At 37.2% G+C, this 25,534-nt stretch overlaps 1 pseudogene; it reads right to left on the bottom strand.

The window, feature by feature from the left end:
• Positions 1-256: 256 nt before the first annotated feature.
• The window catches only part of LOC122134529, a 29,713-nt pseudogene continuing 4,435 nt past the window's right edge, over positions 257-25,534 (bottom strand).

Below are 25,534 nucleotides of genomic sequence, written 5' to 3' on the forward strand. Positions count from 1 at the left end.
ATCTTTATCTTATATATATTTATATATATAGATAAGCCAAAGTGCATTGTCCCCGTTTTTTTTTTCCTCTTGTCATGTACACATTGAACCATACATAAATAATTACATCGTAAAAATGACTCCAGTATTTACAAGTATAATATATATTTCTTAATAATATATAAAAATTTATATTAAATCTAAGTAGATGATATTTGGGATAGTCCGGTGGAGTCCAAAAGTCTCTCAAAAACAATTGAGTCCATGTTTGTATGTGTTATCTGTGTTGTGTTGAGGAGGAGCTCGAGCCCGCGCATGGTCAGGAAGTGATGAACTGGCGGGAGTAAACACGGGCCCCAGCCTGTTCGCGAAAAAGAGGCGCACAACTGTTTTTGTGTCAGAACGTTCAGTCTAGCCGCATCGGACTCGGCCCCCTGCCTGAGCATGGACGAGCGTTCATAGGCGAACACCTTTGATGGAGTAGCCGGCATTCCCCTTGCGCACCACCAACTACGGCTCCCCGGTACATACAGGGTATGTGAGTTGACAAAGATGGGTGCTGGCTGTCGATTGTAGGCCCAGACCTCCATCGGCCTCTTTTGCTGAGGATCAAGCCATAGCCGATCTTGCCGCGTAGTCCGCTGCACGGTGCTGATGCGCTGGTCCAGGTCTCAAGATGGCAGACGGCAGAAGCATGTGCCTTGAGGTAGGTCATAGGAAAATTGCTGACGGCGGGTTGGTACACCGTGAGAGAGGAGGACCCACGCCGCGTGCCGATGCTCCCAGTATGCACGTTGTACAAACCAATGACTCTGTTTGGGGGCAATCAGGTGACAGACTAGCAGCTGAAATTGAGGGAAAAGAGGATGGGTCAGTTCAATTAGATTTACCCCATTATATTACAATGCAAACAAGCTGCAAACATGTTGCTGGCAGAAAGATGTCTGGAGACGGAATAAGTATTGTGGAGTTGAATGCTGCAAGACACAGTAATAAGTGCTGCCTCAAGAGGGCACTACCTTCAAAAAACTTAATTCATTAGTTCATTACTTGTATTTTCGGACACATGTGCACAACAGAAACAAACCACCTGAAGGTGGGAAAATAGTAAAGAATTACCACCCCAACATAAAACAAACGATATTATTGACAGTACCCAATACTTAAGGTTGAAGCTTGCCACACTCAAAAAAAAAAAAAAAAATGCATACCTGCCAAGGCACACTTACAGAACAACCAAAGACAGCCTCTGCATCCCCTCATTTAATTCACCTTCATGGCTTGGAAGTCTTCCTGTGGACTTCCTTTAGTGCCAAACCCTAAGTGAGTACCACTCCCTTCAATATGTCTCTATCTCAGCCACACTCAAATCTTAAAATGTTTCCAAGCACCAGGCGGCAGTTCATTGTGTTCATTTCTGCCCGCGTCTTTCTTGATCCAGGGAGAAAGTATTTGTGGGAAGGGGTATATGGACAAGCTATGAGCTCATATATCCGGTGACAACGCCCTCCCCCGTCTCTATTCTCATCCACATCCGTTCCTGTGGGTGGGTGGATGGTGGTGATGGCTTGTGGAGGAGAAGTGGCGTCCCCTCCTGCCAGCTCCCGCGTGGGCCTGGGGACAGCTTTCAGCTCATTGACACCATTAGCACAAGCGTTTGACCCCCTGACCCCTCAGGCTTCACGCTATCAGCTCATATTAACTTGCACATTGAGTAATGGCAATTATTTTGGTCTCCTTAGAGGCTATAGGTCCTATAGTCCCTGTCATATAACTTGCTGTGGTCAAACCTTTCAAGGGTCGAGTGCCAACCACAACGGTGACCCACAATTCAGTAGCAAAAAATGAAACTTTTTGACATCTTTAACTCACGCCTCAGGTCTTCTATATGCCTTGTATGCTGTCGTTTTTTTGGTTTGTGAAACACAACGGCAGGAGAATTTAAGAATGTGGTATTAATCTCTTCTCTTCATTTAAGCCACCAGTTTCACCAGTGACGAGAGGCTTGTCAGGCCCAGAAAAAGGACTTGTGCACTATATTTCCTCGGCCCTTCTGAAGCATAACAAAGATTAGCGATGTACCCAGCAAATTTTGGCAAACGTAAATTTAATCATGTAGTAATCACTTCAATTCACTTCTGCAATAATGGCCTTTTGAAATTGTCGGAAGGAATCTACTTTCTTTCACACCATGTGAATAATCCCATTTGGGAAACACTTGTAAAAAACGACCAAAAAATTATGCTAGTTAGAATGTATGCGATGGTGAAAAAAGAGCATTATAGGTCGAACAGAGGGGGGAGAAAAAAAAAAAGAAAGGAACTGGCTGTTAGTCAAATTCAATAGTCACAATTTAGTATAATTACAGCTTTTGGTAAGAAATAAAAGTTTCTTACACAGTGTGCTTGCGTCCTAAGTCAACTACAACGTAAAAGGGGACGGGTTATGTGGTGGGGGAGGTGTATTACATTGAACATCAATAATATTACATGATGGTATTTGGTTCTTGTCTGTGTGACTGAATGCCATAGTGCCACAACAAACAAACCCAGAAATTTATTATATACAAGAACTGCTGCCCATTCCAGCACAATAACTGTTTTTTTTATATGTGGAATCAGGACCAATTTTTAAACACACTTCTCCATTACTGAAACAGCCCCTTGTGCTGGGCCCCCTGCATGTTAACATTACAGAATTCCTTACATCCTCTTTGAGGTTGCAAGGTGGTTTTTCTGCCCGAATGGTCTAATGGAAAACATTGCACTGGTTGCTTTGATCCAAAAACACTTCTCATGGAGAATGTTATAATAATCATAAAATAGTGCAGATTATGTCTTGCAATTTTGTCTCCATAAAGCATCAATGTAAAGTCAGCTAGCTCTATGTTAGGTCATGGAAAGGAATGACAGGAAGACACATGCTTCCAGCAATGCTGCTTCAATGAGGGCTGAATTTGAACTTATACCTAAATCAATGAGATGCAAAAAATGAAACAATGCGGCAGGAAGTTTCACATGGCTGCTTAACATAGAAGTGCTGTCATATGATATGACTAATGCCGCCCCGTTTTAATGCGAGCGAGATGGGAGAGAGACACAGAAAGGGGGTGGTTAAGTTCAAGGCACTGCCTGTTTCTGTGGGTTTAAACAGAGGTGCAAAGATTAAGGTTAATAAGCTATTTAATGTTTAGCTTGGGTCCTGGACAGATGTTCGCTCCATAGATCGGCAGTGTCAATTATGGTGTTGAGTTCATCGCGTTGTTCAGTGGTTTAAGTCTGGAAGATACAGGAGGAGCGGACACTGTGCCTAAATGAAGGCATTCATTTAGAACTTATACCTAATCCTATGACGATGCCAAAAAAGTGAACCATTCGCAGGAAGGGATTCGCAGGGCGTTGAGCATAGAGTTTTTGATATAATATCCGGCTGCACGCGGCACGTGGATAGATGCGAGCGTACGTAGGACTAGAGACACAGCACAGGGTAGGTTAGCAGTCCTGCCTGCTTATACTTGGGTAGTTGGTGCACCAGACGGGCATAACTGATTCAGAAGTGTAAATACTGAGATCTAGAGTTTAAGCAAGCTAGTAGAATAACGAAGATGCTGCGTGGCGATATAATATATATATATATATATATATATATATATATATTATATATTATATATATATATATATATATATATATATATATATATATATATATATATATATATATATATATATATATATATATATATATATATATATATATATATATATATATATATATATATATATATATATATATATATATATATATATATATATATATATATATATATATATATATATATATATATATATATATATATATATATATATATATATATATATATATATATATATATATATATATATATATATATATATATATATATATATATATATATATATATATATATATATATATATATATATATATATATATATATATATATATATATATATATATATATATATATATATATATATATATATATATATATATATATATATATATATATATATATATATATATATATATATATATATATATATATATATATATATATATATATATATATATATATATATATATATATATATATATATATATATATATATATATATATATATATATATATATATATATATATATATATATATATATATATATATATATATATATATATATATATATATATATATATATATATATATATATATATATATATATATATATATATATATATATATATATATATATATATATATATATATATATATATATATATATATATATATATATATATATATATATATATATATATATATATATATATATATATATATATATATATATATATATATATATATATATATATATATATATATATATATATATATATATATATATATATATATATATATATATATATATATATATATATATATATATATATATATATATATATATATATATATATATATATATATATATATATATATATATATATATATATATATATATATATATATATATATATATATATATATATATATATATATATATATATATATATATATATATATATATATATATATATATATATATATATATATATATATATATATATATATATATATATATATATATATATATATATATATATATATATATATATATATATATATATATATATATATATATATATATATATATATATATATATATATATATATATATATATATATATATATATATATATATATATATATATATATATATATATATATATATATATATATATATATATATATATATATATATATATATATATATATATATATATATATATATATATATATATATATATATATATATATATATATATATATATATATATATATATATATATATATATATATATATATATATATATATATATATATATATATATATATATATATATATATATATATATATTCATATTACACAATGTCTGTCATCTCTGCATCATCCTGTGCTTCAACGGGTCATTTATCAGCACACTTCAACCCAAGAAAGATATTCGGCCCTTGACAGAACGTTAAATGATTGCACCGCATGGCAGTGTGTTTGTGTGTGCGTGCATGTGTTCCAGGTAGGGGCTGGAAAATGCACATCAGCAAGCACACAACAAGCAGGATACAGAGTTCCTGTCTCCCCCTTTCCCTGGAGGCCTCACTCATGAGTCTGTGAAGAGCCTCTGACAAGCCGCCAGAGCTGGAAATACAGTCTTACTCAGACCAGGAAAGACAGACAGACGGCACCGCGGCTCTAATCGCAGCCAATGATGGTACTTTAGTATAATAAACCTCATTTAGGCTATCAACTGTAGCGAGTAGGTGTTAGTTCAAAGGCGATGGACATCTAGACTCATGTACCTTAATGACTAAGCACACCTTTAGTTTAGCACATTAGCGCTGTGGGCCCATCACTTTGTGGACATATAATGGCAGACTAAGGGCTAACGTGTTTTCCTACACTAAAGTTAGAACCCCTCGAATTCTTCATTTTTTTGTCTTTCGTTGACGCACACACTTTCACGAGGGTGGAAGACAAAGCTGGGAGCAAGTTATGCCTCTCTGCGTTCCGTTAACCTCAGCACCTTTCACGCGCGAGTTACCCATTAGAAGGTAGAGTACTGTTATTTTGTTATTATATCTCAAACTGTCTCCGCCGTGTCCATCTCCTTTGAGACCCGCGCTGTCGGAGCTTCGCTGTGACGCCGATGTCAGACCCATCCCGAGCTCAGCCAGACGATGAAAAACCCAAGAGTCCCAAACACACTGTTGTTGTGCGGTAAAACATGAACTAACAGGTTCAAAACAATCACAATACTTTGGGACCAGTTTTACAGTAGCATTCTGCACACAGCCTAAAATTTGTAGAACACCCACCAGTTGCTCAATGAAGATTATATTATAGTAGTAAATCGCTAAAGGAAATGCAAACAGGGCCAGCTGAGATCAAACACATCGAGGGCCTTGTTGACTTACAAAGCAAAGAGCTTAGGAGGGCCAAGAGACTAAAGGTTACTTTGTCAGAAGGCTATAGTCTTTTATTTAGTCCCCCATGTTGTTTTTAGAACAAATACCAGCCCTTTTTACAAAGCTTAAGAAATGAACACACAACACGCACCACACGACTCAGCTAGAACAGCCACAAAGGTATTTCCTTTGAAATTCAGAGCTTGGACATAATACTCTGGTGGACTGCTACTCGATCAGTAGGGTAAACATGCAGTTCCACACGTCTGTTCCCAGGCAGACGGTCCTCATTCACATCAAAGAAAAAAAACAGTCCCTATGTTGGACTGGGCGGAATTGTGATATATATACAGTGTGTGGCTGCCATCAGTGGGCAGGACTGTTTTATGTTATTTACACGTGCCAATGAAGACACGTGGAGTAAATGCGAAAAATACAGAAAGTGGGATGTGCCCCCAAACAAGTCAAGACGAGGAATAACGTGGTAATTAAGGGGTGTTGTTAGGCACTATTTGTCTGGTTGTTTACGGTTACCAAGCAACTGTGCAAGGAATTCAACTGATGTGCATTCATAGTCATGTGTATATTAACTATTTTACAAAGCTTTAAATGTGGCAAAAATAGAGTTTTTATCATTTTAGTTTTTAACTGTTTTGAGTCCTATTTTTAAATCATGTACCTTACAGTGTTCAAAGCTAGTTTTTAGATTGATGCAAGAAATGTTCAAATTATATTTACAAAAATAATAAGATCGACATTTAATTTGTAAAGTTATAAAGGCCTACTTTGTTGTCAAGTTGATGGTCACATTTTATTAAAGACATTTTTTTTTTATAGATAAAGAAATTAATACTTTTTTCAGAAACATTTATTCCCACAAGAGGATGCATTAATTGATCAAAATGACCATTAAAGGGGACCTATTATATGCAAAAATTCCACTTTTGGCATGGTGTTGGTACATAAATGTGTGTTGGCAGTGTGTGTACACAACCCCCCTATAATGATAAAAATCCACCCAATTCCTTTTTTTTATTCTCCATAATTCATACCGCAGTGTCTCCCAACTACACTGCATTGGTGCCTAACTTGTGACATCACAATAGCCACAGGCCCACGCCCCACAAATGTTGGACAGCAGACTGACGTTTTAAAGTTGTACACAGTCAACCATTGCTGCACTTGATGAGAATGGTCCTCCCAAAGAGCTTTAGGTGTTCTGTAGCTGGATGTATGAATCCACATAGCTCTCTCCATTTACCTCCCGAAATAAGAGCCCTGAAGATGAGGTGGATTAATTTTGTGTTTCGAAGAAAATGATCACCTCAACTTCCAAAATTTGTTTATGTCTGTGCCGAATACATTTCTAACACGGGACTGCTTTGTGAATGTGGGTCAGCTATAAAAGCAGGTTTTTGCACAGAAGTTCTCTTGAAGGGATGGAGCAGTGCCAACTGTTCGTGACTCCAAGCAACCACTACAAAAGAAGTTATCGCTCGTTTGTTTTCCAAATTGGCCTTTCTGAAAGAGCTTCTTGAGACTCTTGTAAGGTTAATGTTGCTAAAGCTACCATTGTCTGTACTGTTTTCACTGATGCTGCCTTGCACGTGCTACCAGAATGACGGTTAAATAGGAATGTGGGAGTTCAAATTGCATATGAAAGCAATGTGATGTCAACCGCTGGAATTATTGTCAAGCTCATAATAACAAATGGGGCTTATAAAGTTTGTATGGCAACATGAGTTCTTGCCGTGCTCCCGTCTGTGTAATTCATAAATGCATTTTTATGCCACAGTACAATCAGGGGATGTTTCATAAAGACCGCTAAGAAAAGCGGGGATTAAAGTCAAAAACCTGATTTGAACTAACCTAACAAATCAATGGACTAAAGTGGTTTCATAAAACGGACTTTAACTTCATTGCAAATCCTCACCAATTCGATCCGGTTCAGTGAGTCCGGCCATAATTTGAGTGCATGCTATTCTTAAGCAGCCCTTAATGTAATCATGGAATCAAAGTGATCCACCTTGGCAAAACAGCGAATATTTGCTGTTTAATGCATTTTGAGACATTGTGTTTTTCCACTGTGCATAACTGACACATCACAGGTATATTTTCATCTGTAAATGTTAGAAAGTCAGCGCAAATATATCCATTTTGCTGTCAGGGAGTGGGCGAGGCTTACGCTGAATAAGCGAATGCTGCTGCGCAATGCACGCTACACAGGCTGAGCGCAATAGAATAATGGCGCAATAATTCTGCATTCTGCAATAAAATATGCATTCTGCTAAAATATTTGTTGTTGGACATTAAATGTGACACATGTAGAATTTTTAATCCTACATTAAGTTTTTTTTTTTTTTTTTTTTATAATAGCAGTAACTGTAAAAAAATAATCCCAAAAAGATGCTAATACAGCCCTACTATCTTAAATGAGTTAATGTGTCGTTCATCTTATCAGTTAAAATGTAGTCTGATTTCTATGATTTATTTTCATTTTTAATTCAGTGGTTTTAACTTTTAATTTAGTGTTTTTAAATGCTTTAATGAGCAATTTTAGATGATACTGTTTTAATCTTCCCTAATAACCATAAAAGGTACAGCTGTCATAAACCCGAGAGAAAGGCTGCATGGCTAGAAACTGCTGATCAACTGAATGGGAAACTGAATCTTAAAAAAAAAAGGTAAATACATTTTTGGCCACAATACATTAAATATAGTTGGTTGCAGCCTATTTTTTATTTATTTGATTATTTAAGTTACATTTTCTATATACTTTTATTTTTGGACTCAATAATAAAGTCAACTAATTGTAGCCTTTATAGTAGAGTCAGTTGTAATATCAATGTGTTGCTATTGGTCAGTGTTAGAGGAACTCAGCTTAGCCTGACAGTTAGGTGCTTTCACACTAGCACTTTTGGTGCGCACTGGTTCGATTGATCGATCAGAGTTGGCCTGCGTTTGGATGATGTGAACACTGTCTTCTAAACGCGCACTGCAAGCAGAGAGCTGTATATCTCATTTCTGTTCGCCTTCAGCGTTCTTTAGAGCATTTGCAGTACATTCATAAGACAGACGCAAGTGCCGTTATGTACCGAAGCTTTGTAAACAAAACAGTTCAAAAATGTAAATACATAAAAGTGGAGAGAGTAATGTTATGCATTTGCCACCTTCTCCTGCACCGTCAAGTATTAAGCAACGGGGTAAACAGCTGCTGGCTTGATGACGCAATCCGAACCGCATGGTTTCGGACTAAAAATATATAATATGAACACAGTCCAGTGGGGGCAGGGGGAGGGGGAGCAATTCGAACTTCGGGTTCGGACCAGGCAAGTGAACCAAGTGTGAAACCGCATTAGCCGCTCCGGACCAGGTTAGTTTCCCAACATAAGTTGCCACAGTGACTGAGCCTGAGCTATGGTAATTAAAAGTGGCAATTTTAACAAGCTATAAGAAATTATCTTTAAGGAATTTTGAGCTACACTTCAGACACACTCTCTCGGGAACATCAGAGACTTATTTTACATCTTGTAAAAAGGGGCATAATAGGTCAACTTTAAAGATATTTAGAATGTTAAAAAAATATCTATTTAAAAAAAAAATAATAAGCAGAGAATAAAAATTTCAGCCCAACTATTTTCAGCACTGATAATAAAAAGAAAGGTTTCTTGAGATTAGAATGATTTCTGAAGGTTCATGTGACACTGAAGACTGGAGGAATGGCTGCTGAAAATTCAGCTTTTTTTTGTCATCAAGGGAATAAATGACATTTCAAAATATATTAACATAGAAAATAGTTATTTTTATATTGCAATATTATTTCACAATATTACTGTTTTACAGATTTTTTTTTATCAAATAAACAGCCTTGGTGAGCATAAGAGACTTCTTTTCAAAAAACATAAAAAAGTACTCTAAACTTATAAGTATATTAAATCATTAAATGTGCACCTGTTTAAACTAAATCGCAGGTGCTAAGTGAACAAGAAATAAAGTGCGTGTTAAACTGTTTCTCGTGTATTTACCCCATTGTGTTTAGGCAGTCCATTATAAGCAAAGACAACAGGAATGGTATAAAATGAATTATGCATGAAAAAAATGTGGACCATACATTGTACATCATATTGTATTTCAAACACCACACCACACCAAAAATTTGCAGATGCACAGGAGCAAGACTTCATGTAAGGTGGCGCGACTAAAAGAAAAAGAGATTTGGAGGATCTGCTACCAAACACCACACCACACCAAAAAAAAATCATTTTGGGTGAGTTGGAGGTAATTAACTTTGAGTAAACAAAAGGGGGGGTTGATTTCAATGGCGATATTATGTGATTAACCACTAATGCTTTTAAAAGCACCATGCAGGGAGGAGAAAAGGCAAGAAAAGAACCGCCTCGGGGTAAACACATCGTCCATAGAGCTCTGGGCAGATCCAGAGTAAGGGGAAAGATCGAGAGGAAAAACAGCAGCTTGTCATCTGTTCCCACCAAACTACAGGCCCACATCCCTGTCTTTTTCATCCCCTCTAATCCAGGGAATTCTGAAAAGATGAACTCATTCCTCCACAGCACTCCTGCCAGACCCTTTAACCAGAGAGGGAAAGAGACGAGAGAGAGAGAGAGAGAGAGAGAGAGAGAGACTGTTGCTTTGGAAATAATGTGATCCTAACATTCATGGCAGTGAAGCTTTCTTGAATTGAACTGAACTGAGAATGAGTGAGAGAGAGAGAGAGAGAGAGAGAGAGAGAGAGGGAGGGAATGGAGGGGGAGTCTGAGTCTCTTATCCTGTGCCAAGGATTAGATTCCCTCCAGCTATTAGACTGTACCACTGTGCTGACAGGCGGAGGGGGGAGAAAAGACAGAGGGTGTTTATGTGAGCAGGAGAAACAGAACGAGAGAGCACAGTGAAGTTTTATGGTGGACAGAATTCATCTTTTGACGCCACTCTTGACAGGCCTGGGCATTCTTCTTCTCACTGGGGTCAGAGAGGGAAGCTGGAATTACGGTTTGCCTGGACTGGGGGAAAAGTGAAACATATACAAACAATACCGCTGTACTTCCCTCCCTCCGGCCTCTCTTTGGTACAGCTCTGATTTTTAGACAACTATCACTACAGGGCGACTTACAACACACTAACGGGCCACATTTAGGCTGGCGTCTGTACTATCTCTGCCATCAAAGACTGCTTTATCAGCCAGACGCACTAACTGGGGCGGCACTCTCACACAGATGGGTTTCTTTCTCTTTGACCCGCTCTCCTTTTCTTTTCTTCCCTTCACTTCATTAATTTTAGAGTTTTTACAGTTTTCTCAGGCTCCTTATTTCCATTGCTGGGCTATTAAGGCAGCAAAAATGAAAGCAATGGAATCATGCTAAGAGAATAACTCTATTCCATTTCTGAAAGAGGGAGCTATTGGATTAAAAGACACCAGGAAAACATGGCAGTTTTCTGGCTGCTTTAAAGTCATCTATATGCTAGTGTTAATTTCACTTTTAGCAGATATACATATTTAAAAATACACTCTTTTTTCTTTAAGGAAAACAGAAACAGAAATGCTGACTGCACTATTTCAGTTTTAGCCCAATTTAATGCTTTTTAGAAAAAGAAGCCAAGAAGCAAATCATTGTTCATGCCTGAGACATAACTAAAGCCAACTGACTAACTTAAAAATATTAATATGTTTGATATATACAGTATATAGTATAAGTGTGTGTGTATGTATGTATGTATGTATGTATATGTATGTAGGTTTGTACACACGCACACACTAAATTATATATTTTCATCTGTAATATGTTGCAATGCTCAGCTCCAAAAAACCACACTGCAAATAAACAACTGTGACACAACAGGACTAGACATAAATGAAATGCTGTAAACATAATTTTTCATGATTAGTTCATTGCAGCAACCATAATTATATTCATTATTCAATAACTTGTGCAGCCCTATATTTAAGCCAAAAAGGGGTTATGCACTCTTTATAAAAATGCAGATAAACAGAATTCACAGCCTAAATTTACAAAGTGACTGCAGATTGCATTGCAAATGGCAAGCATGTATTTTAATCCCTTCACTATGGGTCTATAGTGTTAATGACGACTTGGTCAAATGTGCATAAGATTCACACCTCAGACCCATATAAAGCACAGCTTAGCTTGTCAGATTCACTGACGACTGCTGCTGCCCTGCCTCTCAGGATTCCTTAACACTCACTAGTGTTGACATTTCAACACATGGGCCATCTGAGCCCAGAGTATGCGGTCTCCCCAGGTCAGATCTCTAGGCCTGCCGTGATTTCCACAGCTGAGTCAAACGGTGAGAAGACCCACAGATCTGTGTACTGATCTCTACGGGTGAGACTTAGCCAGAAGTACTCGGGGATCCAAACTGAATTCCTTTACCATGAGAACAGCAGACGGGCCAGTGTGACAGGGACAACACTCCCAGAAATACAGACCAATCCTACGGCTTGCTCGCAACATCACACTAGCGGTTTCCATCCAAACTGTACAAGCACTGTTTCCATGAGTCAAAAAAATAAACAAATCGTCACTTTCTGATAACTGGCACTAACATCACTAAGAACTAGGAGAAGCTCCTGAATATAATAATTTTCTAATAACTAAAAAACTTGCACCTATAAACGAGCAGATGAAACTGAATGCATGCGGTCATTGCTTTCGGAGGTGGATGCTCTGCTTGGGAATTGCAGTTGTTAAAAACCTTTTAGGAGGGAATTAAAGCATGATAATACTTTGATGACAGGACTTTGCTCGGGCATTTCCGAATGACCAATCCCTTATGATGATCAACATTTAGATTGCTGTGGAACACGATCAGGGACCGCTGGTTAGCAGTGATTAGTCGGTTCCATTTGTTTTCACTGGAATCAACCACAATAAATAAATAACTAATATTCTTATATTGTATGTGTGATATGTGAAAAAATATATTTTGTAAAGTAAAAGCTGCATTAAAATGTAATTACAATGATTAAAAATGTTACTTGTACTTTTACTTTTTTTTTTTTGCAACAGTAAAAGGATACCACTCTAATGTTATCTCATGAGAGTTAAAACCAATCCCAATTCTTGCTGAAAAAACACTGGCTACAATATTTATGATTTGATCAACAAGTCAGTGTCACAATTTTTGAATGTATTTGGGAGACAGGATTTAAAACAGGCAGAATTCACAATAATGCTCAATAGAGACACCAAAGAGTGTGTTGTAAGACACATGCATGATCAATTAACAAACATACAGTACTGACAACCAGCAATGATCAATAGGGCAAAGAAGATAACAGTCCCCATTTTCACATAACTCTTTTCCACTGCTTCCACAGTGCCATCCTTATTGTTTGTTCAAGGAAATAAAGATTAAAAAAGGGAAATCTATTATTCAAGCGATTAGATCTGTTAAAGTGTACTTATCAGAAATTAGACTTTTGATCGCCGCAGATATTGCTGTCATAAAAAATATTAGCCTACATTAATGGGAAATGGGCATGGTGCTGAAGTTACAAAACAAGCCCCAAGGGGGGTACAAGGAGGCCAGGTCATGGTGAGGGACAGTTCTTGATCAAGTGAATTTAAGGTGAAAGCTGTGTATCTTGGATACAGATCATTCTCAAGGTGATGGACACAACTTAGCTCAGATGATGGCATACTATTGAGTAGGCCCAATGGATTCATAAACACTCAGAGTGGAATGATCCCTGACAGCCAGGTGTCTTCGCCTTCTGGTCGTCACAAAAAGCTTGAAAAGTCAGGCAATGGATGGGTAGCTACACAGTGCTCTTTCTAAAACAAAGCAAATTGTTATGTTCCCCATAAAAATGCACAAGCAAGCACCTTCAATACTTTGTGAGGTATCAAATCTGTCAACATTGATTGACAAGGAAGTTATGCTATAGGGCTTGGTATATAACACAAGATTAAAATAACAGGTTTTTAATGTAAGTTACCTCAAGATATTAAAGCGGGTGTACAATATTAAATGAGTACTGTGTTATATCATTAACAAATTTTGGAAATAATTTTAAATTTAATCTCAATATTTTTCATTTCTTTTAAATAATTATCTACACTAAAACAAATTTACCCAGTTTAGAGGGTACTTTAGACAGCTTGTTAGGTAGGAAAGGAGAAGGAAAAAGGCAAGCAAGAGACAACGGCAACAGAAAGACTGAAAAAGCCAAGACCATTGGACATAACCTTGAGGCACACACAGTACCATATACTTAATAGACACTCCCCCCAGACATTGTTTACCTCAAAATAACCACTAAAATCCATGAATACCGCAATATAGCAGAAAGGGAATAGGTTGTTTGCTGTGGGTTTTCCAAGTCATCAATAAGGGCCACTGAGGTATGGCATGAACTCCCCATTGAGGGCTGTAATTGCATTTAGAAAGAGAGACCAAACTCTGGACACAGAGCAAATATGTCCAGTTAGTGCAGATCAACTTAGTGTTCCTCTTGCTCTCCAGTGCTTACAAATCCCGTTTTGTGTCTCTGAGGGAGTCTTTTGTTCCATGCTTAGATTGACCAACAGGGCAAACTAAAACAGGTACAGTGTGCTTCGTCATACCACTAATCACATCAGAGAATGTGCTGTGGCTAAGTGAGTGAAAGAGTGAGTGATTGCAGTTTGATCGCCAGGCCTGTCTTTTTTGCTATATCTCTATCTGTCTTTCCTTATCTGTTTTGCAGTCATTAACGTGAGGATCAAGGACCCTTAAATGTTAAAAAAACAGATAGCTTCTTCTTTAGTCACTAGAATAAGTTGCCTATTTTGCAATACCTGGGTACTACTTGGTGATATATTTTATAGGAGTGTTAGAGTCAAAAATTAATTAGACGTCACATCTGCCAATGGCAACTGAATTGAGAATTTTTTTTTGCAATGTGTTTATTTCTAAATATATATATATATAAATATATATAAATATATAAATATAAATATAAGGGATGGAACTGAATTGAATATATATAAATATATAAATATAAATAATTGTAACATTAAATATATACTAAATTAAATGAAAAAAAAAATAAAAAATTAGGGATGGAACGGAATTGAGAATATATATATATATATATATATATTTCTTAATATATATATATATATATATATATATATATATATATATATATATATATATATATATATATATATAAATAATTGTAACATTAAATATATACTAAATTAAATGAAAAAAAAAATAAAAAATTAGGGATGGAACGGTTCGCGGTAAAAAAACTAACCGTACGGTTCTCCATACACAGTTGGGCATGTGCTAGGATCGCGGTTCAACTTAAATCTGACAACGCATCTGTAAAATGCTTTGCTATAAATAACACGTAAAACAAACAGGGTTCGGCTAACTTATGTTTCTGTTGATTGACGCAAATTCTGGCTTTTCACAGCGATGAAAAAAAGAAAAAAAAATGTGGATAAACCATTTACTCTTGTCCAATGCAAATGCTGTATGCTGGAATATGAGCAGTCATTTATGCCATAATCACCCTGTTGCTGATAGCTTGCGTGCACAGGTGAGACCTGAACAGCACACTTTCTTAATATTAATAAAACAGCAACAACAAAGAAATCACTCACTGCTCTTGATTGAATAGCTTTTGTAACTTTAATAAAGATTAATCTTTAATTTATACAGTCAAATATACAATGCTGTTTTACATTTCATTACTTTATTCAATTTCAGTACCTAAAAACTAATGTTAGACCTACCTAAAAAACCCTGAAAATCACTGTTTTTTATTTGTATCTTTACTTTATGGTATTTAGTTGTGTTGTTGCTTGTAGTTGGATCATTTTTATTCTCTTTAGTTTTATTTGACAGTATAGTTTTTCCCTAAACATAGCCCATACCAAACGGTACCGAAACCATGACTCTCAACTGTGATACAAACCCGCAGAGTGTATTCCCTCAGGGAAAATGCCGCCACACAAAATATAAAAGAAAAAAATCTAGATAACAGGCGTTTAACTTCTGTGAGTGTATAATAGAAGTCCTCCTTTGAACTCAGCTCCCTCTGACTTGCATGCGCATACCCCCCCCTTATACTCAAAAAAATATCCACAAAATTTAAAACAAAAAACACTAAAAAAAAAAAGAAAAAAAAAAAAACTCTCCTCACAGAGTTCTGGAAAAATCTGAAAATATGCCAGTGCCAATATGAGTTAGCCTGACAAGTGTGCACTGCCTTTAACCCCTTTGATTATGGCACCCGTTTCTAAAAACAAGAGAACATCATCACTGCTTGGCCAAACTTGTGGAAAGAAAGAAAGAAAAAAAGGAAGAAACAAAATTGAGAAATTACACATTAAAAAAAGTTACAAAATAAAATAAAAATGCTTTGGGACAAATGTATCCAATGTGAGTCAGAAAATTACTCACTCCTAGAAGATGTACACAAAACTGAAAAGCAATAATCACTGAAAATCACACATACGAATGATGGTAAGTAAATTAAGTGAAATAAACATTTAAAGACTAGGGCTTCCATTAATGCAGCCCCACACATTTTGTCTGATTTCTTCTTGTCTTTCCCTCCATGCACGCTCTGTGTTCTCTCCTTAATGAAGGTAACCTTGAGGATGTGGACTTCCATGGGCCCCCTGCAGGTTAATCCACACAGTGCATTCTGCAGGCCCAGAGGAATGCGTTTTGTGCTCCTCCCTAGTTTTTAAAAATTCTAGACTGCCATAGGTCCCTACACATACTGTGCCAGTGGTCCTCTCGGGGCGCAAGGGGGGAAAAACATATCTTCACCCTTATTTTAGCTATGGCAATCAAACCACAGGCCTAAATCATCACCGCTTGTCCATCCCGGTGCCAGCAACAGAACTTTATTTATAGTAACACTAGGAACCCCGGGGATCCTAAAACTGCGCTCAGGAAATAAAAAAGGCTTTTGCATCTACTGCCACCTTTTTTGCCGGCTACACTCTGGGTACAGGCCAGCTGAGACCAAAAGCAAAAGCTTTTTAGCGGTGAATGGTCACTGGAAGGCCCGGAGTATTGTTCCCTCCTTTCGCAGCCTTGAGAGGAGGCTTGCTACAAACACTCAACTAACAGTTGGACATTCCGATACAATTTTTAATGGCATGGGCTGCCTCTTAGTTGGTCATCCCTCACCCCGTGGCCCAACTGAATGAATGGCTTCTATTGGAGGGAGGCAGGCAGGCGCAGCGGCGTGTTAGGGTGGTAGGGTAGGAAGAGAGATGGGCTTGCCGCCAAGCCTTCCCTAGAGCACATTGGCTGGAAACTCAGTTGTCACATCCCAACCGTCATTTAACAAAACTGGGGGTTGGTTTTTCAGTGAGGGGGGGGGAAATGATTAACCTGTTACAAAGTGGTCTGCAATTTTTACACAAATCTACTCTCTTTTGAATTGTTACAGACACATGATCATATTGATAATGATAAATAAGCAGAATTGCTTGTATGTTCACAGTGTGAAGCACTGGCAAATAAAATAAAATAAACGGCTTGACTGTCATTTTAGGTGCTTTTCAGTCCGACTGTCTAGGTTAAATCTCCCCAGTTCGGACCAAAGAACGTGCCTGGCTGAAATTAAAGTCACAGCTCCAAAAGAAAAGAAGAGATCTATATAATACCATAGTGACACTCAAGCAAGTCATTCTGACAGTTGATTTTGTGAAAACATGATGTATCACAAACAAATACAGCACATCAGTTTGGAGAAAACAACATCTCTGCTTTCCAAAATGCTCAAATGTTGGATATTTACCATCGGCAAACAATGTGTGAGAAAAAATAAAAGTAATTAATATCCCTACAAATCCAAGTCCAATTCGCTCACCAAGAAGGCCAAGCTGTCGTGCGCTCACACAAAAATAAACCTACTGACAAACAAACAAAAACATGATACAGTATCAGTGAGAAATAAACAATTGCATTACATGTACTCTTATGTTCTGAATCTATTGTGAGATACAATAGAGGTGGGCGACTAATTCAGCGATGTACTATTGGCTGATGAGCATTTGTTTGCTTTGTTTATGTGTGTTATGTAAGGGGAAGAGGAAGTCGGTCATTCAGGACAGGAACACACGCTCAAGGAAAGCTGTATGGTATAGCCATGACGGCACGGTACTGCCTGTGTTATGTTTACATGCTGTGCATCTCTCCATCAAAATAAAAAACACAAACTCAACTTGAAATCAAATGAATGCCACACAGATACATGTAGTCTCAAAGACATATACAAATGGACATCCTAACTCATCACCTCCAGGCTGCTGGGCTTCTCTTCAACATTCCTCAGCTTCCCCCTGCTGTCAAAGGGGTAGTTGAGCAGCCCCTGTGCTACAAAACCCAGGCAAGCTTTTTAAAACAGGATGTTTGGCTGAGGCCTCCTTCCCCTCAAATAAACAATCCGCAGAACCTTAATTTTTGGAGGCAGGGTGGAAGTAACTCCAGTCACATTATTTCCACATCCCGTATCCTGGAGCACTTGGGGCCCTGGGGGAGTGTGGGCAGACTCTGGGGCTGTGGTGGAAACCCTGAGGCCCCGTGCCAGGCAACGAGAATAAGGGAGAGGGAGAAAAAAATATAAAATGAGGGAAAAGAGCGAGAGAGGGATAGATACTGAGGCTCACCGAGGTGAAGGAATATGAGGGGAGGGAAAATGGGTGGCCCCTGCACCCTCCACATCACCTGTGGCACATTTTCCACTGGCATAGTAACACCGTTACAGATACATGACAGCATGTGCGTGTGTGGGACTGTTCTGTCTTTCTGTAATATGGATTGGCATGGGTTTTAGGAAAGAGAGTGGAAAAGAATAGCTCAAATTGAAACCGTCTCAATGCAGAGCTGTTTAGACTCCTAGAAGTTATATAACTCATCATTTGTAGTTGTGCTGTACATGCCATAATACAGCTGATGTCACCCTATAATCCTAGTTTACCTCAGTGACGGACAAAATACAATGTAGTTAAAGTCTTCACATTGCGTACATAATACCAAATGCCTGTGATCTTTCTCATGATCACTGGTTTAAAGGAAAAAGTTTATCCAAAAATGTATTTTGTCATCATTTATTGACCCTCATGTCATGAACATGATGGGAAGATTGAATCAATGTTATTTTTATATTATTTAGATACTATTACAGTTATTAATTTTTTTAATTATCTTTTATATTTTCATTTTCATTTTAGTGAAATTTTTAGGAAATCAGAATTATTATATATATATATATATATATATATATATATATATATATATATATATATTCTAAAGTTTTTTTTTTGTATTTCAATCTAAACATTTTTCATTTAGTTGCAAAGGCAGCATTTAAGATTTAAGAACTGACAACGAAAATAATTTGAAACTCATGTGCGAGCCAGCTAATAAATTAAGGGGAAGACATCACATGCCTTTTTAAGGCTGTTCAAAAATCTATGGATGCGATATTCAAATCAGTGTAACTCAGCATCCGTCACATGCTTGACCTTTGTTCATTGTGGCCGACAGATGCCCTTTTCCTACATTGTGGAAATTAGGTCAGATCAGACCTTTAGACAGAACTGGCATGTGTTTACTGCTGCAGTTTATCAAAAAAAAAAAGTCTTGTTTGGATTTCTGATAGGGAGAGTATGTGATTATTCATGTATCGAGACTATCAGTTCAAACAAACAATGGCCGGTAAGACGGCAGTTTATGACAACAAAGACAAGAGCTTGTACTCTCAATACTGGGACCAACCAGTGGGCTCATTGTGCAAGCAAATGCTACCTGGTTAGATCAGTTCGGATTCAGCGTACCTTTTCATTAATTCACGATGCATACCCTTTTTTCCCTGAACTTGAAACTGTGCAGATCAGTAGATCTCTGAATTTGCCCCACATTCTCGTTCAGTCTTAGTTATCAACTGACCAACTGAATGTGTTTCTACAATAACCAACTCACAAACCAATATAGCACATTATAGTGTTTGTTTATATTATTTTTTTTTAATATATATTACATTTCATATGTAAATTTCATACAAGTATTATTAAACTATTTAAAATGGGTAAAGTATTTTTAAATGTCCAAGTAATTATTCCAGTGAATGGCTCTGTTGGCCGCGCATAAATCAGATAATAATGGCTTGAGCTAATTTTTCACCATCAATTTTGTTTTTAGTTGTTGCTTATTTAAATCCTTAGACATTGGAGTTGTAGACCTATTCCCAGACCCTGTGCTTCTGATGTTTACGGGTATTTGGTTTACAACTCACCGGTATTAATGGGCTAAGTGGTGCCAGAATAGAATCCAGATTGGACAGGCCAACACCAGTTCCAACACTAACACTCTGTTGATGGAAAAGGGGATTAGTTTTACAGTCCACATGCTGATCAGTTTGGTAAAGTCCATTACAGTGGAATGAGACTGTTTACTAGCTTTACAGTATTAAGACATACAGGCACCGATAGGCCACACATAGGCATGCCAGCCGGCTATGGTCTGACTACCCCAAAACAGAGAGGCCAGTGTAAATAATCACAAAAGCAACGCAGGAGTGAACCCAGAGGTAAAATTACAGATTTACCAAACCATTCCCTCTATACCTGAGCTGAGACCTTTTCTCCTCCTCGGGCCCAAAAGAGCTACCAATGGAAACCTACTCCGCAAAACCGCTAAGGCTCATGACCCACCTTTCCTACATTTATTCTCAAGGAAAAATAAACACAACATTACAAACACAATGGCACCACAAGGGTTTCCTCAGTGAGGACATGGAGTCTCTCTCACAAGTGGATGAACACAACTACGGTAAGTTCTCAGTGATTGTCTCAGTGTAAGACACACACACGCATGAAAACACAGTGATAATTTTTGCTTCCTTTTCCTCATATATGAGACAAATTCCAGGGGGGATATTTATGATGGGTGCATCTCTCATGCTGTAGGCAGTATCTATGGCTGGTCAGAGAAATGATTTATAAACAGCCACTGTTTTCTCTGCAGCCTCTGCCGGCCTTCCACTCCACATCTGTCAGATCCTCTCATCATAAAGACTAATCATCAACTGGAAAACCAATTCTAAACTGCTCCGCAGCAGGGACGTGCTCATTCAGGAATCCTATTGAGGATCTTTAAAATTCCAATTTCAACTGCTGAATTACTAGCAAACGGGAATAAAACTAGAATTTTCAATAACTTGGAAAATGGAAGTATGGATATCAAATGGAACAACTTGAATGTAACATAGATAGATAGATAGGCTTGTGAACCCAAAGATCACAAAAACCCCAATACAGAGAGCAAACACAAAATCCCCACATGCATGTCACGTTATACAGGAAGCAATGAGACCTACGTCAAAGAACATAATTATGATCTCCACACGGTCACAAAAGGAGTGAGGAAAACAGGTGGGCTGCATTAGCAACCCAGTCCAGCTACAGAATGTGATTGGAAACACACAGTTTTTTACAGACACACATGTAGCACATCTATGACAACATGTTTCGACGGCCATGCTTTGAAAACATAGTGAACACTTGGGAATCAAAAGTGTGCGCTGACACAGTGTAGACCATAAACTGACAACACACATTTGCTTGTAAATGAGGAAATGCGGGTGAAACTGCCAAATATAGACATCCTATGATACACAGCCACGCACAAACAGACAGAGGTGTTACCCAAACATGGGAGCGCAGACATCTCAGACACCAACACAATGCAAATATTCGGGACAAATATTCCAGGGCGTGCAAAAAAAAAAAACACGCAAAATGATTACAAAACACATGCAGATCTGAAAAATTCATGTCAGAAAAGCTTACAAGAAACTCAAAAAAGATTTGAGCTGAAATCCTAAAGCAGTGTGCTTCAAACAAACTCAGTGAGGCTGCAAAGACATCAACAAGATCTATTACATAAAATAGTCTCAGATCTCAAGCATCCACGACTGTCTTTCAACCAAGCAGCTACATTTTCTAAAAATCTCGCCCTTGGGCGGCAAGGAGTTTTCATAAGACTCATTGAGAGATGTGTTCTTGTTACTCCATTGTCAAACAGAGTGGATGAGTTGTCAGAACAGGAGTTACACTCATCCAGGGGGCTGCAATCTGCTCCCCTCCCACATGTTGACCCCCGGCCTCACTTTCAAGCAGCATTTACCAGTTTCCTGCATGGGGGTGGGGTGACGATAAGGGAAGCTCAGGGGGTGGGCGGGCATGGAGACGTGGGCCCATATGTATGAACGCTTTTAGATCCGTTTCCTTTCTTTCTTTACAGGTGTAGCATAAAGGAAAGGGATGAAATTCCATAGGTGGCCCACTCCAAATATACCTACCTTATGTTTGGTGATTTGGAGAGGGTCACCTATGGAATTTAACAATGTTCAGCTACAAGAGCCATTTTTGAGAGTTGTCAATTCAATGCTTCACACCAAATTATAAGCCATACTGAAAAAGACCTGCATATGATGTGTTTTGAATGAATAACTAGCAAGATTTCCTTGTACGGACACACTGTATTAAAATTCTTAAATTTTAATATTAAAAACTCTTTTTTTTAATTCTAAGTGAGTTTTAGGCATCAAAACCTTATAATGTATGGTATGAAAAATGAATATTAATTTCCTAAAGATTACATTGAAAAGTGTAACTAAAAATGTTTAAATGTTAAGTGAGTAAATTTTTTTTCCAAAGATTTTTTTTAAAGCGATCTAAATGTAAAAAAAGGGTAAATAAGCATGCATTTTTATGCACATCTAAATTTTTCTTTTTTTATACATTTTATCAGTAAAAAAAAAAAAAAAAAAAAAAAAAAAAAAAAATATATATCTATATAATTTTTTTTTTTTTTTTTTTTGTTTTTGTTTTTTTTGTAAACTGATAAAATGTATAAAAAAAGAAAAATAAAATTCCGCTAACCAATATGGTACCATATGCGTGTGATATTTTTTTCTTTTATGTCAGTATATGACAAATCAGTAAACATATCTAGTTAAAAACGATCCTGCATCCATGCAGGCTAAAAAGGCCTGACTATGAACCTACAAGCAAGTCATGGTTCACACGAAACCAATCCAGAGAAAAAAAATCTAAGCAACATTTGAAACATCATTTGTTTGCACAAGGAGTGGTCGCCAGCCTGTGAAGTGGTGGTGACAGGGTGCATGAAGCCACAAGCTCAGGTAGCTCCTTCTGGGAAGGGGGGCGGATTGACCCGCTCTCTTTGACTGCTATTTCTAGCACTGTCCCAAAACACAGGCCTTAGCCTTTTTGTCTCTGTGGCCATGATCCTACGCATGCATGGTCTGGTTCCCAGTTTATGATGAGAGAAGCATGTTGATTTCATTCCATAAGAGGGGAAGTGTTTCATCTCAAATCATGACACAAGACTGTTTCTCCTCTTTCTCTCCGGTGTGGCCCTTTCACAGCAATGGAAAAAAACACGCGCATCCGGTCAAGATTAGAGCTGTAAAAGCTGATATGTGCGTTTGTGTGTGTGTGTGATTCCGATATGCGCTGTTTTGTGTGCAAAGCGTATAACGTGACTCGGTGTGCTAGAGTGTGGTGTGTTATCCTGCGAGCTTGGATCTTATTACAGTTTGATCCCACTTCAAATATTTCTGAAAGAAAACAGAGGAGGGGAGGCAGGCTCTATGGCCAGCCAACACGGCCCACTGAACCTCTGCTGGGATCACAATGAGAGCTTTATCGCGACCGACACTCTCATCCAATCCTAATGGCCTTTAATGAGGCGGAACAAAGCACAACAAATAAAAACCAAATTACCTGCAAAGTTTGCGTCATATTCAAACAATCAACTCCTATAGGAACCCGCAGAACTTAGGACAGCGGAAAGGTATGCTTTGCTGTTTCCTTTCTTTGCATTTTTAGAGACTTTTTACTGATGCACTTAACCCCTTCCTGCGCCCTTAAAAACGTATGCAAAACTAATTGCCACTGGAAAAACTTCCTGCCAAACTGTTGAGATTTACTATGACAACTAAAATGTAAAACACCCTCAATGCATGCTCACGTTGCTCTCTTTTTGCAGAAAGAGGGGAAAAATGGTAAATATCTGGTGCAAGCTCACCATCACAGATTTTGTTTGAACAAAGATGTTTCCCATACATGAGCTCTCCGGGACTGGAAATAACAGCAAGCAAGTCTGGGACAATGGGTATCACAGTCCATGCTGACATGAAGATTAAAACAGAGCAATGCTCAACATTTCAGAGCAGAAAAATATTTTAAAATAAGAAAACTCACCTGAGAATTCCCCTTGGGTGACATTAGGCCGAAGCTGGGCAGCCTCTGTTTCAAGTGTAAGACAGTGTAGAATCTGACAGATCTGAGGAGATAAAGATGTCATCTGGTTAGAGTTTGTTAGTTGGTTAGAAATTTCAACAATCATTTTTCATTTGATGACAACTAGGAATGTTGAAAGTACAGCTACCAAGCAACATGCCATAGGTTTAATTTAAATTGTTAATATTTCTATTATATGAATACTTACATTACCATTCAAAAGTTTGGGGTTAGTAACAATAGAAATTAATACTTTTATTTATTTATAATGTTACAAAATGTTTCAATTTCAAATAAATGCAGTTCTTGTGAACTTTTGATTCATTAAAAAAGTCTGAAAAAATAAATATCATGGTTTCCACATAAATCTTAATTTTTAAATGTTGCTTGAGCACCAAATTAGAAAATTACATTGATTTCTGAAGGACCATATGACACTGGAAAATTTCACCTTTGCCATCAAAGGGAAAGAATTAACATTTTTAATACATAAAATAAGAAACTTTTCATCAGATAAATGCAGCGCCCCCCCTTGGTGAGCATAGAGATGTCATTCTCAATTTAATATAATAATCCTATATTATATATAATATATATATAGATATATATATATATATATATATATTATCTATTATATCTTGTATATATATAGAAATAGACATATGCTCATTGGTATTGGTATCCGCAGATGATAGAGTTTATATTGAGCCAATCCTCAGGAACAAATATAAAATAAGTTATCAGCGCCTGAGCTGCAAACACCCAAAGCACTAGTTCCAGACGCTACCGCACTCTCTACCCCACCCTCCGTCAACCAGTGTGGCGATGTTGAGGCTACCCGTACTCGAGGGGATATCCCAGCCCAGTGCCAGGCCCCCAGCAACCCTCATCAACAGACAAGGCCGAGCCTAGGCCGGCTCCAGATTGGCATGCGGAAAATGGCCCAGCCGGATTACTGCTGGCAGCCTCCACTTTCTCCCAGTTGGTCACTGTGCCTAATTGCCACCATTAAAATTCTTCACGTTGTTCTACTTTTTTGCTTTCCCCCTTTGGCTCTCCCGTAAATGCCAGAGATTCAACCCAGTGGGTGACAACTGATGGCACGGACTTATTTTGGCCAGCAGGGTTAGTTTGTTACACAGATTATTTTTATTAAATTTGTCAGTAAATGAT

Source organism: Cyprinus carpio, chromosome A18 (genome assembly GCF_018340385.1).
Source record: "Cyprinus carpio isolate SPL01 chromosome A18, ASM1834038v1, whole genome shotgun sequence".
Taxonomy (NCBI): domain Eukaryota; kingdom Metazoa; phylum Chordata; class Actinopteri; order Cypriniformes; family Cyprinidae; genus Cyprinus; species Cyprinus carpio.